The 13981-nt window shown below is 48.5% G+C and overlaps 1 protein-coding gene across 2 annotated transcripts in view; it reads right to left on the bottom strand.

Moving 5' to 3' along the window:
• Nucleotides 1-13981, bottom strand: part of LOC140410702 (adhesion G-protein coupled receptor F1-like) — a 540253-nt gene that overhangs the window by 196894 nt on the left and 329378 nt on the right. The gene's annotated exons all lie outside the window — the stretch shown is intronic.

The following is a 13981-nucleotide window of genomic DNA, read 5'->3' as shown; positions in this document are numbered from 1 at the left end:
AACGGATATCCCTGACTTGTGCCTATGTGCAGTTGGAAGTACTTAGAGCTTGTGGTATTTGTCGATATGCTCCCCGTGGGAGTGCTGTACAGGAGTTTCACCCAGTCGGTGAATCTTTTTCCAAGCCCGAATCGCTCTCGTACCTCTATGAGGTACTTCCATTCGACTGTCGAAGGCCTTTTCAGCTTCCAGGGAGATGATCACCTCAGGTTCTCTCTCCTCGGATAGGGTCATTATCACTTTCAGCAGGCGCCTGATGTTTGACAAAGCCCTTCTGGTCTTCTGTTACCACCTCTGGTACGCAGTCCTCCAGCCTTTTGGCTTGGATCGTGGCCAGTATTTCCACGCCAGTATTTAACAGCGAGATGGGTCTATTGGAACCGCATTCTGTTGGGGCTTTCCTTTTTTAGGTATCAGCGAGATTGTGGCTTGTGCTAGAGTAGGTGGCAGTGTGCACCTCGCCAGCGAATCTGTGAACATCTCCTGCAGGTGTGGGGTCAGTGATGTCACAAATCTTTTATAGAAGTCCACCGGGAATCAATTCGATCCTGTGGCCTTCCCTGCCTACATGGAGCTAATACTTTCCAGGACTTCTCCCAGTTCCAGCGGCGCTTTCAGGCCCAGTCTCCGAAGGGCCTCCGCCGGCCGGCGCGAGATGGCGCACGTGGAGCACCTGTGTGTTCTGGCGCATGCGCAGAACCACTGGTGTGTTTCCTGCGCATGGGCAGGGTGTTGCTTCTCCGCGCCGGTCATCGCGGAGCTTTACAGAGGCCGGCGCGGAGGGAAAGAGTGCCCCCATGGCACAGGCCCGCCCGCAGATCGGTGGGCCCCGATCGCAGGCCAGGCCACCGTGGGGACAACCCCCGAGGCCAGATCCCCCCATGCCCCCCCCCCCCCCCCCCCCCCGAGGACTCCGCAGGCCGCCTTCAAGCCAGGTCCCGCCGGTATGGACCTGGTCTAATCCACGCCGGCGGAACTGGCCGAAAACGGGCAGCCGCTCGGCCCATCGGGGCCCGAAGAATTGCCGGGGGGGGAGGGGGGGGGGCACTGCCAATGGCCCCCGACCGGTGTGGCGCAATCCCCGCCCATGTCCTCCCCCATGACTGACATGTCCAGTCCATCAAGGAACTGCATCGTCGCCGAGTCCTCTGCTGGGTAGAAGGTCTCAAGTGTCTTGTTGACCTTGTCTGGCTCTGCTCCTAATTTGCCTTTGCTATCCCTAATCTGGGCTATTTCTCTTGTGGCTGCCTGATTTCTCAGCTCGTGAGCCAGCAGGCAGCTAGCTTCGTCTCCGTGTTCGTATGGAGTCCCCCATGACTGACGAAGCTGATGCTCTGCTTTCCTCATGGAGAGAAGGTCAAAGTCCACCTGTAGCTTTTTCCTCTCCGCCAGCAGCTCTACAGTCGGGGCCTCGGAATATCGCCGGTCGACTTCCAGTATGGAATCGACTAGCTGTTATCTAGCTGCCCTCTCATCCCTCTCTCTGTGCATTGTAGGCTATAATTTCAACCCTGATCACAGCCTTTAGTTGAGGGCAAGACCTCCCCATTCTGGTTGTTAGTAATATACTCATCAATGTCCTGTGATATTTTCTTGCAGAAAGCCTCATCTGCCAGGAGGGCCATATCCAACCTCCATGGGCGGCATTGGACATGACCTGTCTCCAACCTCACATCCATTTAATGTGGAGCGTGGTCGGAGATTACAATTGCGGAATATTCCACAGTTAAAGTCTTCCCCCATGATCAGTCAGTGTGTGTCCCTGTCGGGGATTTCCGCCATGGTCTTTTTTACGAACTCCATATCGTCCCAGTTGGGAGCATACACATTCACCAGGACTACCGGTACCCCGTCTAGGACACCACTGACCATACCGTACCGTCTCTCCGGGTCCGTAGCCGTCCTTGTTGCCATAAACATTGTCCTCTTATTTAACAGAACGGCTAACTCCCTGGCCCTCGTCCCTTAGCAGGAGAGGTAGGTCCCATGCAGCCCTTCCTTACCCGCAGTCTGTCCTTCTCCCTCAGGTGCATCTCTTGGAGGAAGATTGTGGACTGGATTCTCTGCAGCCCGTTTAGCGCAGGGGCGGAGAATCCAATTTCTCCGGGACTCGAGAATCGGCGTGTTCGCGGAGTACTCCACGCTGCTGGGGCGCCATTGCCAGACGCCTGCTCAGCAATCCTCCATTTCCAACCGGCCGAGTTCCCAACGACATAGTTCTAACCACCTATCACCGTTCGGGAAGCTCCCGCGTCCGCCCTGGTGGGGCGGGCCTTATTGGTAGCCAGGGGACAGATTAGGGTGGTCAGATCTTCGGGAGCCCGGCTGATCGGGAGGGGCCTACATTTTACAGCTGCATCCGCGGTCCGAGTCCGCCATGATGCTCAAAGCGGTCGCTGGAGGCCGCCGCCGTGCGCATGCGCAGACTCAAAACCGGAAGTGCGGGGCCCGTATCCACAGCTAAAGCTGCGTGAATCACTCTGGGTCCCTGCTAGCTCCCCGCAGGTGTGTGAATTGGCTGATCTTTTTTATCGGAAACACCAGAGTGAAACACCAGCGTTTTTACGTCGGCATGGGGACATAGAGCTGGATTCTCCTAAAATGGGACTATGTCAGCTTTCATACTTTTCAGGTGGCTGAAGACTCTAAATCTTTTCATTGGGCCATTAAGTCCCCTGATGTTCCAGGTGACGATCCTGATGGGGTTTGTTTGTCCCCCTCCTCCTGCGGAATCAACCATGCTTACCTGGTGGATACGCCCCTGCACTCTGGGGGTTCCCTTTGTTAGGGGGGTCATCCAAAATGGCCACAGTCACCGTACTCACCATGAGGCCAGGCCCCTGCGCCCTGGGATTTCCCTTTGTCCAGGGGCCACCCAATATGACCGTCAACTGTGTGTATGCCATGTGGCTGAGCCCCTGCACTTCGGTGGCTGAGCCCCTGCACTGCAAGTGACTACTTGCAATGCCACTTTGTTCCACGTTTCCAAGAGTGACCTACGGAGGCCAGTCTGGAGCCCTTCCCCCCCCTTGGTGTTTTGTTCCCCCTGTGGTTTTGTCCCCGCCCCTCGTGCCCCCCCCATCCACTCCAGTATGAATTCCCATACCTCGGAAGCCTCCTCTCAGTGTGAGCAGACATTGATAACTAAATGCAACATCGACTCCAATGCGCCAGTGCAGTCTTAGGACGCTTGAGCAACAGAGTGTTCAAAGGCCAAGACCTCAAACACAGCACCAAACTCAGGTCTATAGAAAAGCCGTGATTCCTGCCCACCTGCGTGCATCCGAAACATGAACAATGTACAGCAGGCATCGCAAATCCTTAGAGAGACATCACCAACGCTGCCTCTGCAAAATCCTGCAAATCTATTTGCGTGTCCAAATTTGATATGGCAGTCAACCTTTTCTTCATAAATTCTATATCGTCCCAATTCGGGGTGTATGCGATAACCAACATCACCAACCAGTGCAAGTGCAAGGAACATTATTTTACTGCCCCTGCAGAGTCAGTTTGGACAGACAGCAAGGAAGACGGCGATGAGGAAGGCACAGAGGAGGCAGAGGAAATCAGGCGGCATGGATCTTGATTTTGGTCAGTGCTGCTCCCTGCACTTTTCCTGGATTTTTTGCATGAAGATCATGTCCATTGAGCCTCTTGATGGGCGGAAGCCACACTGAGACTCAGAAAGGAGCACTTTAATCACTGGGCGGAGGCGATTGAGGAATGTTCTCGCGATGATCTTTCCCATGTTGGAGAGCAGGGAAATCACTCTTCTGTCTACTCCCCTCGCGCCCCCCCCCCCCCCCGCACCCCGCACTGTGACCCTACCCCCCCTGTCAGATGCTCTCTTCCTGGGAAAGATGTGCCACGGTCCCCCCTCACTCATACCTCCTGGCGCTAGCTTTCCCGCTAGTGTGGTGGCCCCCCTCTAGGGTCGTCCTGACCACCCTCCTACTGCCGCTCTGCTTGTGTCCCCATTTTCTCCTCCTTATCCTCTCTTGCACTCTGCTGAACTTGTCCCCTTCTTTCTGTGAGCTGGTTTGCCTGTTCATAGCGAGGTGATGCACTCCCATGCAAAATTGCCCCCCCGATTTCCTCTGCCTCCTCTGTGTCTTCCTCACAGCAGGCCATGGCTGGGAACGTCAGCGGCATTGCCCAGGCACTAGCCGACATAGCACAGACACAAAAGGGAGGTGGCTCTGTCCCAGATGGAAATGGCGCAGTCACTGGCTGACGTGACCCAGGCCCAGAAGATGTTGTCACACTCAGTGTGATGTGGCACGGCCCCAGATGGAAATGGTCCACTCCCTGTGCTCCATGGCCACGAGCATGTGGACCCTTGTTGAGACGGCAGTGGGCCTCCAGGACTGACAGTGCCAGGAGGCAGGAAAGCCTTAGGGAATAGTTCCGCTTGCACCCCCATTCCATAGAGAAGCCCAGGGGCCATCTGGCACCCTGAGGGAAGAGGAGTTTATGAGGCCTGTGCCGGTGACTCCCACAGGGGCGGTGCCTGAACACCGCAGCGGCACGGACCCCCCCCCCTCCCTCCTGTCCCTGGTGCATCTGGTGGGCAGCGGGCAGCACCACGCCACCTGGGACACCCGAGCAGCAGCCGGGCCCATTTAAATGCCTTGGACACCACCACTCATGGTTGTGCTGCAGGCTCTCCCCTGCGGTCGCCACCCGAGCAGTGTTGGCCTTGGTGTTGGGCATTGCCGGCGCAATCTCCTGCACCCATAGCCTCTGGGGCTCCTCCAATCGACTACGGACCGGCTGTGGTGTTGCTGACATCCCTCTCTGAATCTCATGGCATCACCCTAGCGACTGCATCAGCTCCGGATAGCTTGGGCGGAAGGCTCAACATCTGACTGCAATACAACTGGGTCCTGGGATCCAGCAGACCTCTGACTGCTGTCTCCCCTGGCATTCCTCCCGCCATTTGTTGGGGGGCATGAACAGCACACATGTGACATAACATGTGGGCGGCGGATACTCACCTCTGCGGCACAGGCCAATCCTGATCAGTCCTCGGCCACCTCCCCAACCTCCTGTGCCCATTACTCGTAGGGGGTGAAGACTCTGATGTGAGGCACCCCGCCACCCATCTGGGTCTTCTCCTGTTTGTTATGGGCCAACTTCTCCTGCGGGGAGACAAAGGGGGTATCGTGAGACGCACGTTTCATGCTTTCCGTGGTGGTGGGGGGCTTGGCAGGGAACAGACGTGCGCACCACCACTGGGCATGGACGGGGTGTCATGGGGGCCGATGCCAACTGTGGCGGACCTCCTGATGACACACCCTGCGCTGAAGGCCGCTGTCACTGCCTCCCCAATGGTACCTGCTGCCCTGCGGCTGACCCTCCGACTGCCTTGGGAGGGATAGGATATCCTGTCTGGACTCCACCGCGTCCATTAGTCTGGCCAGGTTGGCATCCCCAAATCATGGAGCTGGTCTGTGCAGTGACATGTCTGCGTGCTGTCTGGGGTTTGCTCTGCAAGTTCGGTAAGAGTTGCTTCCCCTCATTAGTGGGGAGCTGACGAACGTGGTCCAGGTAAATCAGCTGGTGGGCAGTCTTTTCCAGTGTGAAGCCAACGGGTCATCATTAAGTAACCTAATTAACATTAGATACCAGTGATGGCCTTGCCAGGTCAGCCGTCGGGAAATACCTAGCTGTTTCTGCTGACTATCACATTTAGAAACGTTTCCGTTAGATCATGCCCGTTGTCACATTTCCTTCAAAAAGCATGGAAATGTTGAACTGAATATATAAAACACAGTATCAAACATTTTATAAATTAGCCATGGAAATACATTCTTAAAGGATTCAGTAGGTTGTCATTGACAGTTCCGTTAATTCACAAGATTTTGCCATGAGTCTTCTTGTGACTGAGCTAGATTCTTCAGCCATGGGGCAGGCTGCCCCACAAGGAAGTGGAGGCCTGAGTGGAGGATTAGCTTCCTTTTCTTTTCTTCTCTGCCGCCTCCTGGCCTCATCATTAAGACATTGGGATTCAAAGTGTGACACAGCTTTTGGACAGCCTGTTGTTGTTTTGAATGATTGGTAGCAATCCTCCCAGTCATTAAGGTCACTGCTGCCGCATTTCTTGGCAAGTATCAGCCATGATTGAATAGCGGAGCAGACTCGATGAGCTGAGCGGCCTAATTCTGCTCTTATGTCTTATGGTCTAAGTTTGAGTGTCTTTGAAGAATTTCCTTTGTCGTCCCCTGGAATGTTGGTATTGTTAAGAGGGCACCTAGCCAGGAGATGATTTTCGGCTATCCAGATAGTGTCCAGTCTATCAAAGTCCATTTTGTAGTTTTGCTTGAATGATTGTGGAGTTGACCTCAAGAGGAATGCTGACATTTATTTGATGGGCATCCAATTGAATCAGGAGGAGATGGCAGAGGCAGTGCTGATGGAATCTCTCTAGTACCTTTGTGTGTGGATGCACAGTCCAGGCTCACAGTGGTAATGGCAATTGCTCTGTACACTGGAGCTTTTGCTGTTTCCCTGGTGTCAAACACTCACCGCCATAATTTGTAGCAGGCTAAGCATGCAAAGCTGATCTTTTTTTATTTTATTTGTTCACAGGATATGGACATCCCTAGCCATGCCAGTATTTATTTCCAATCCCAAATTGCACCTGAGAGGTTGGTGGTAAACTGCCTTAAACTGCTGCATTCCATGTGGTGTAGGTACGGCAACAGTTTTGTTAGGGAGGGAGTTCCAGGGTTTTTACCCAGAGACAGTGAAGGAACGGTGATTTATTTCCATGCCAGGATGGTCTGTGTCTAGGAAAGGAACTTGCAGTGTTCCCTTTCACCTACTAACCTTGCCCTTCTAGGTGGTATAGAGGCTAGGTGGTAGAGGTTGCAGGTTTGGTAGGTAATGATGAAGGAGCCTTTAGTGGGTTGCTGCAGTGCATCTTGTAGCTGGTGCGCACTGCTGCCACTATGTGGAGAGAGTGAATGCTTAAGCTGGAGCATGGGTGCCAATCTAGTGGTCTGCTTAGTCCCGGATGGTATCAAACTAGAGTCTTCCTGGAGTTGCACTCTTACAGGCAAGTGCAGATTATTCCATCACACCCTTGAATACTTGTGCCTTGTAGGTGGTAGACAAGTTCTGTGGAGTCAAGAGGTGAGGTGCTTACCTCAGAATTTGGAGCCACAGACCTGCTCTTGTAGCCACAATATTTATATGGTTAGTCCAGTACAATTTCTGGACAATGCTAACCCCCTCGCAACACCCCAGGATGTTGATAGTGGTGTGTTCAGCGATGATATTGCCATTTAATGTGAAGGAGAGATGATTAGATTCGCTTTCACTCGAAATGGCTATTGTCTGACACCTGTGGGGTGCAAATGTTACTTGCAGTTAGCAATTCAAACTTGGCTGTTCCACAAGTGTATTTGAACATGGACGCTTCAGTGTCTGAGGAGTTACAAATAATGCTGAACAGGGAAGATCATTGATGAAGCAGCTGAAGATCCAATGTTGGATTTCTTTATCACTGGTGGTATTTTGAGAGAGGTGGTTTCCATGAAATGGGAAGTGCTCAACATATTCTCGAGTCTCTCCTCATCATTTATGGGAGGTGGAAAATTTAACTAACCAGCTATGAGTTGGGAGGAAGAGTTTTGTATTGGTAACAGTCAAGGACATGGTGAGTTTTTTGGATGCAGAATTGAAGAGATCAAGAGCAACTTGCAGTCAAACTGCAGATGATGTAGGTTTATGATAGTCAGTATAACTTTGGCATGGAGGCAACTGAGTTTCAAGATTTTTCCACCTAGACGGTATTTCATGCTGACATAGGGACAGTACGGTGGCGCAGCACTGTTGCCTCACGGGGCCGAGAACCCGGGTTCAATCCCGGCCCTGGGGCACTGTGCATGTGGAGTTTGCACATGCTCCCCGTGTTCGTGTGGGTCTCACCCCCACAACTCAAAGATGTGCCGGGTAGATGATTTGGCCACGCTAAATTACCCCTTTATTAGAAAAAAAGAATTGGATACTCTAAATATTTTTAAAATTCATGCTGACATTGGAAGGCAAACTGGTCTTTGATGAGGTAAATAAACACTGCTATCGGGTGAACGTAAATAATATGGGGACTATCACAAAGCCTTGCTTGACCTCAGGTTTGGATTTGGAAGGCATCTGTTTCAGATCTCCCACTCAAAACTGTTTCAGTTAGGTTATCATGAAGCAGTTGCAGGATTGCAATGAAGTTTCTTGGACATTCAAATCATTTTTTTCCCACCATTTTGTTGGTTGTATGTAGCTCCCCCGTTGATGGTGGTTCACTCCTGGATTCTATCACAGGGTGTGAGGGAATATATTCCCTGGAGAGTATCAGCTGCCGCTGTGGGTTCACAGCTGAGGAATTGTTAAAAATGTTCTTTCCAGCATTGCCAGATGGCACTGTCATCCTTGAGAAGTGAAACACCACCCTATGAATGAATGGGATTTTGTCCACTTCACCTTGGTCTAGAGATGGCCCTAGTGGCTTCAAAAAAATCTTTGCATGTCATGATGGTTTACATATTGTTGGATCTCTCATGGTTTCTCTTCCTTTACCTTAATCTTTCAGATTTGTCCATTAGGATTGGCTTTGAACTGTTGCAATGCTGTCTTCTTGACTTGCGTTGTTCTGCCAGCCAATGAAGCTGCTGGTTTTCTTTCCAGGAGGTCAAATATTTGAGTATATATTTATTTGTTGAACCAATCCTGGTAACAATAATACTTGAGTCCAATGGTCTGGGAACAGAAGTTACAATATCTGATCTTATTTGATTCCACTGTTCTGAATTGAGTTGTATATCTGAAAACATTTCAGATTGGTTATAAGCTACACGTGGAATTTCTCTCTTCATTCAGGCTGCTTTAGGATTGGGACATTGAGCTTCGTCCTCTTGGACATTTGGGCCTTGCAATGTCTATGTGCCAGGTGGATGCTCATCACTGATTGAACTGTCCCATATGATCTGTCCAGCAGGCATCAGCCCCCAGTATCAAGTGATACAAACTTCACTTAGGAGGTACCAATGCTTTGATCTCGGATGCCTTCATGGGGTTTTTGCATTTGTCTTTCTGGCAGAAGGTAATTGTTATAATGAGGCCATGCTGTGAACACTATTTACCAGTAGGTGAGCACTATTTGTATTGACTTTTCCAAATGGTTCTATTCCATACAATCAATCCATCCAGCCAAGCCCGTTATTAAATTACCCCAGAAGGTGATTTATTATTTCTTTTGAGATGGCAGTGCAGACTTTATCAAAGTCAGAATATAATTTTTCCTTCATATCTTCATCAGACTCAAGGGTTTTGACATAAGTAATGATGACGGTGGCACATTGGTTACAACTGAGCTGAACCCAAACCTTTCATAGTACATCCAAGTTCCTATTCCGGACAACAAAAATGTGCCCACAAAGCTCACGGTCAGCCTTTCCTTTCCAGTAGAAGGTGTATCCCTCCTTCTTGAGCCTTCAGTAGCTCCTCCCCAAGAATATGTTTCTCACTAAGAGTAGTTATTGTCAATTTGGAGTCTTGATAGCTTATGTGGTATAATCTTCTTTCCGAATGGCCATCTTGAGCATATCCATGCATGTTCTAACATTTCAAGTTGCAAAATTTAATTTTCTTCCCTTGACAACAAAGATGGTGATCCCATGGGTTGTGGTTCCCCAGCCAGGGGAAATTGGGACAGCCAATTTTTCGGGCACTATTTCTAGCCCCTCTCCCCCTGACCCCCATTTGGGGTGAGCAGAGAGTATCCTGAAGAGGTCTTCTTAATCACAGATTCTGCTGCCCGAAGACACCTCTCTTGCAACACAGCTGTCCAAAAACCTCCATATATCTCTTGGAAGTGTGCAGATTCTTGACTTGGGGCTCTCAGGTACACAGCCCTGTCCCATCACGAATGTCCATCACCACAAGGCTTGGCAAATGGGCCCTGGTAAAATCCTGCATGTGACGTTAACATGGAAACCTTGGGTCGCCATCATTGTCCATGCGATCTTCAGGGTTTGATAATCAGATTTCAGTGATGTTTGCCTGTTCTGATGTTGAGGACATTTTGCAGCGCACATTGTCTGGCATCTCTCCTTGCTCCCTACCACCACCCAACCTTGCCGCTATGGGTGACCCTACCTGAGCAATCCTACCAGGAACAAGGTATCCCGGCGGCATCACTAAAGGGATCATCAGAGAACACATCAAAGTGGCAATCTGAAGAGTGAAGAGAGGTTAGTAAATGTGCCATTTAAGGGGATGCTTTGCCAGACAGAAAGTTCGATATTTAATCCTTGGTCTTTCCTAGGCTGGCGGTGCACAGTGTTGGCATTACTGGGAATAACAGGGGAAAGTAATTCAAAACTCTCAGACATGGACCTAACTGGGTTTGGTTATAATGTTCCGCACCCGTCAATAATCTGTAAACAAAAAGCAACCCTACCACCAATCATCCATGAACAATGTCATTTTTGCAAAGCACTGGACACACCTGTTCTGCTTCAATGAGTCAGTATTTTCAAAATAGTAAAGGAGAAACTTTTTGGAGACATCAATCAATCAAAACGTATAATATGCATACCTCATTCTAGTGTGGAATTTAACCAAGCTGAAATTTTAGATAAAAATAGTGATTAAAATGCAAATTAAACCATTTCCTTCAATTATTAAACATTAAATTATTCAGGTACCAAAGCTCAGATGTTTCTTTTTGCAAGGCATTTTGAAAAAGTTATCAGTTTGCCGGGTGGGTTTAGTGTTTGCTCGTCCATCGATCATTAAGGAATATTACAAAATGTGCACAGCAGACGTCAGACTGTGAAACAATCATTTTTTTCCATATGACCATGTAGCACATTATCTTATTCCTAGAATCTGGATCTATGAAAACAGGTATGAAGTCCATACCTGATAAGTTATCTGGAATCCAATACTCAGATAATAATCGTTATTGTCACAAGTAGGCTTACATTAACACTGCAATGAAGTTACTGTGAAACACCCCTAGTCGCCACATTCCTGCGCCTGTTTGGGTACACAGAGGGTAATTAAAAACATCCAAATTACCTAACAGCACGTTTTTGGGGACTTGTGGGAGGAAATCCAAGCAGACACAGGGAGAACGTGCACACTCCACACAAACTGTAACCTAACTATGGCTACCAGGAACTTTCAATTAAAAAATAATTTAAAAGTATTATGTTAACCTAAGTTAGTACCTGAATTAAATCATTGACACAAACTGTTTACTGAGTGGGAAGAATGATCATACAGGAAGAATAGATTTAAACTTGGTTGTACAGAAAGGGCATTGATTTTTCTTGGTAACTGATTTTACCTTTCAACCAATCCACCTACCTTCAAATCCTTGACACCATCCCAAAACGTGTTTATTATTCGAGCATCATTGCCTAATCTTGCAACATTCCCTTGGGCAGCATGGTGACGCAGTGGCTAGCACTGCTGCCTCATGGCGCCGAGGACCCAGGTTCGGTCCCAGCCCCTGTTCACTGCCCGTGTGAAGTTTACACATTCTCCCCATGCCTGCATGGGTCACATCCTCAAGCCAAGGATGTACAGGATAGGTGAATTGGCCACACTAAATTGCCCTTAATTGGAAAAAAAAGAATTGGGTACTCTAGATTTATTTTTTAGAAAACATATCCCATCCAGCTATTTTTTGGTATAAATTGTCCAATTGATGCTAATTCCCATGCCTTATCAGGTTTAAAAGAAAAATGTGAATGTTGGGAAAATGTCTCCACATTTGAAAGGATGTTAATGTTTTAGATAAGCAAACTTGTGATGGTTTTGATTATAGGTTGTGCCTAAAACATTCAGTTATTTCTGTTGTTTCGATGCTGTCAGACCTGTGGGGGTTAACATTTTGTGGGTCTATCTGGGAATTTTATCTTTTGATATTTTCCTCCAATGTCTCAACCTAAATATGTTAACTTTTCTTTAAAAAGCTATTTTGCCAATAATGTTAGGGTTAGAGCAAGGAATGGGTGGCACGGTAGCACAGCGGTTAGCACTATTGCTTCACAGTGCCAGTGACCTGAGTTTGGTTCCCAGCATAGAACATAGAACATAGAAAATACAGCACAGAACAGGCCCTTCGGCCCACGATGTTGTGCCAAACCTTTGTCCTAGATTAATCATAGATTATCATTGAATTTACAGTGCAGAAGGAGGCCATTCAGCCCCCTGAGTCTGCACCGGCTCTTGGAAAGAGCACCCTACCCAAACTCAACACCTCCACCCAACACCAAGGGCAATTTTGGACACTAAGGGCAATTTATCATGGCCAATCCACCTACCCTGCACATCTTTGGACTGTGGGAGGAAACCGGAGCTCCCGGAGGAAACCCACGCAGACACGGGGAGGACGTGCAGACTCCGCACAGACAGTGACCCAAGCCGGAATCGAACCTGGGACCCTGGAGCTGTGAAGCAATTGTGCTATCCACAATGCTACCATGCTGCCCTTAAGAACAAATAAATCTACACTATATCATTTTACCGTAATCCATGCACCTATCCAATAGCTGCTTGAAGGTCCCTAATGTTTCCGACTCAACTACTTCCACAGGCAGTGCATTCCATGCCCCCACTACTCTCTGGGTAAAGAACCTACCTCTGATATCCCTCCTATATCTTCCACCTTTCACCTTAAATTTATGTCCCCTTGTAATGGTTTGTTCCACCCGGGGAAAAAGCATGGGTCACTCTCTGTGCGGAGTCTGCACATCATCCCCCTGTCTGCGTAGGTTTCCTTCGGGTGCTCCAGTTTCCTCCCACATGTCCCAAAAGACATGCTTCTTAGGTGAATTGGACATTCTGAATTCTCTCTCAGTGTAACAATAATCTTTAATTAACACTGCAATGAAGTTACAGTGAAAAGTCCCTGGTTGCCACATTCCAGCGCCTGTTCACGGAGGGAGGATTTAGAATGTCCAATTCACCTAACAGCATGTCTTTCGGGACTTGTAGGAGGAAACGAGCATTCGGAAGAAACCCACGCAGACACAGGGAGAACGTTGAGACTCTGAACAGACAGTGACACAAGCTAGGAATCAAACTCAGTTCCCTGGTGCTGTGAAGCAACGGTGCTAACCACTATGCTACCATGCCACCCTTACCCGAAAGGCACATGTGACGACACGGACATTTATACAGTGGCTTCACTGCAGTATTAATGTATGCCTACTTGTGACACTAATAAAGATTATGATGTCCACTTCTTTGTAACATTGAAGAGACTCTATAATATTTTTAAGAGTACCTGATAAATTAACAAACTAATAAAAGATGACAATTAATGTCAGACTGGAGGGCAGCACGGTGCACAGTGGTAAGCACTGCTGCCTCATGGTGACAAGGACCCAAGTTCGATCCCAGCCCATGGTTACTGTCCGTGTGGAGTTTGCGCATTCTCCCTGTGACTGTGTGGGCCTCACCCCCACAACCCAAAGATGTGCAGGGTAGGTGGATTGGCCATTCTAAATTGCCACTTAATTAACAAAAGTCAATGCCAAACTGGAGCTGTACTCCAAACAGTGTTACACCTCAACACTTTGGCTTAGTGCATTCAACATTCACATCAGCACCAGTCTAAATTTAAGCTGCGACTTTTAGATTCATGCACGGCTGAACTCGCTTCATAGCGATGGGAAAGTCACAGCAGAACGTAAGTCTGCAGACATAATAGTTGAAGAACTTATCATTCCTCTAAAATTCTCTGTTATTTTCTGATATAAAAAGAGCCTGAATATTTCGCAGGAGGAAGCATTACCTTGTTGCTACAGTAATGGTAAACTACAGACCACAAAGTTAAACATTACATACAAAGGTAATCTTCCACGTACCTCAATGTCAATGTGAAAATATGTGAGCAATAATTTATGTTTTCATTAAAAAAATGTTTCAAATTTCTCACTTTTGAAGCGCGAACTCTTTCTTA

Source organism: Scyliorhinus torazame, chromosome 4, assembly GCF_047496885.1.
Source record: "Scyliorhinus torazame isolate Kashiwa2021f chromosome 4, sScyTor2.1, whole genome shotgun sequence".
Classification (NCBI taxonomy): Eukaryota; Metazoa; Chordata; class Chondrichthyes; order Carcharhiniformes; family Scyliorhinidae; genus Scyliorhinus; species Scyliorhinus torazame.
This window is presented reverse-complemented; position numbering and strand designations above follow the sequence as displayed.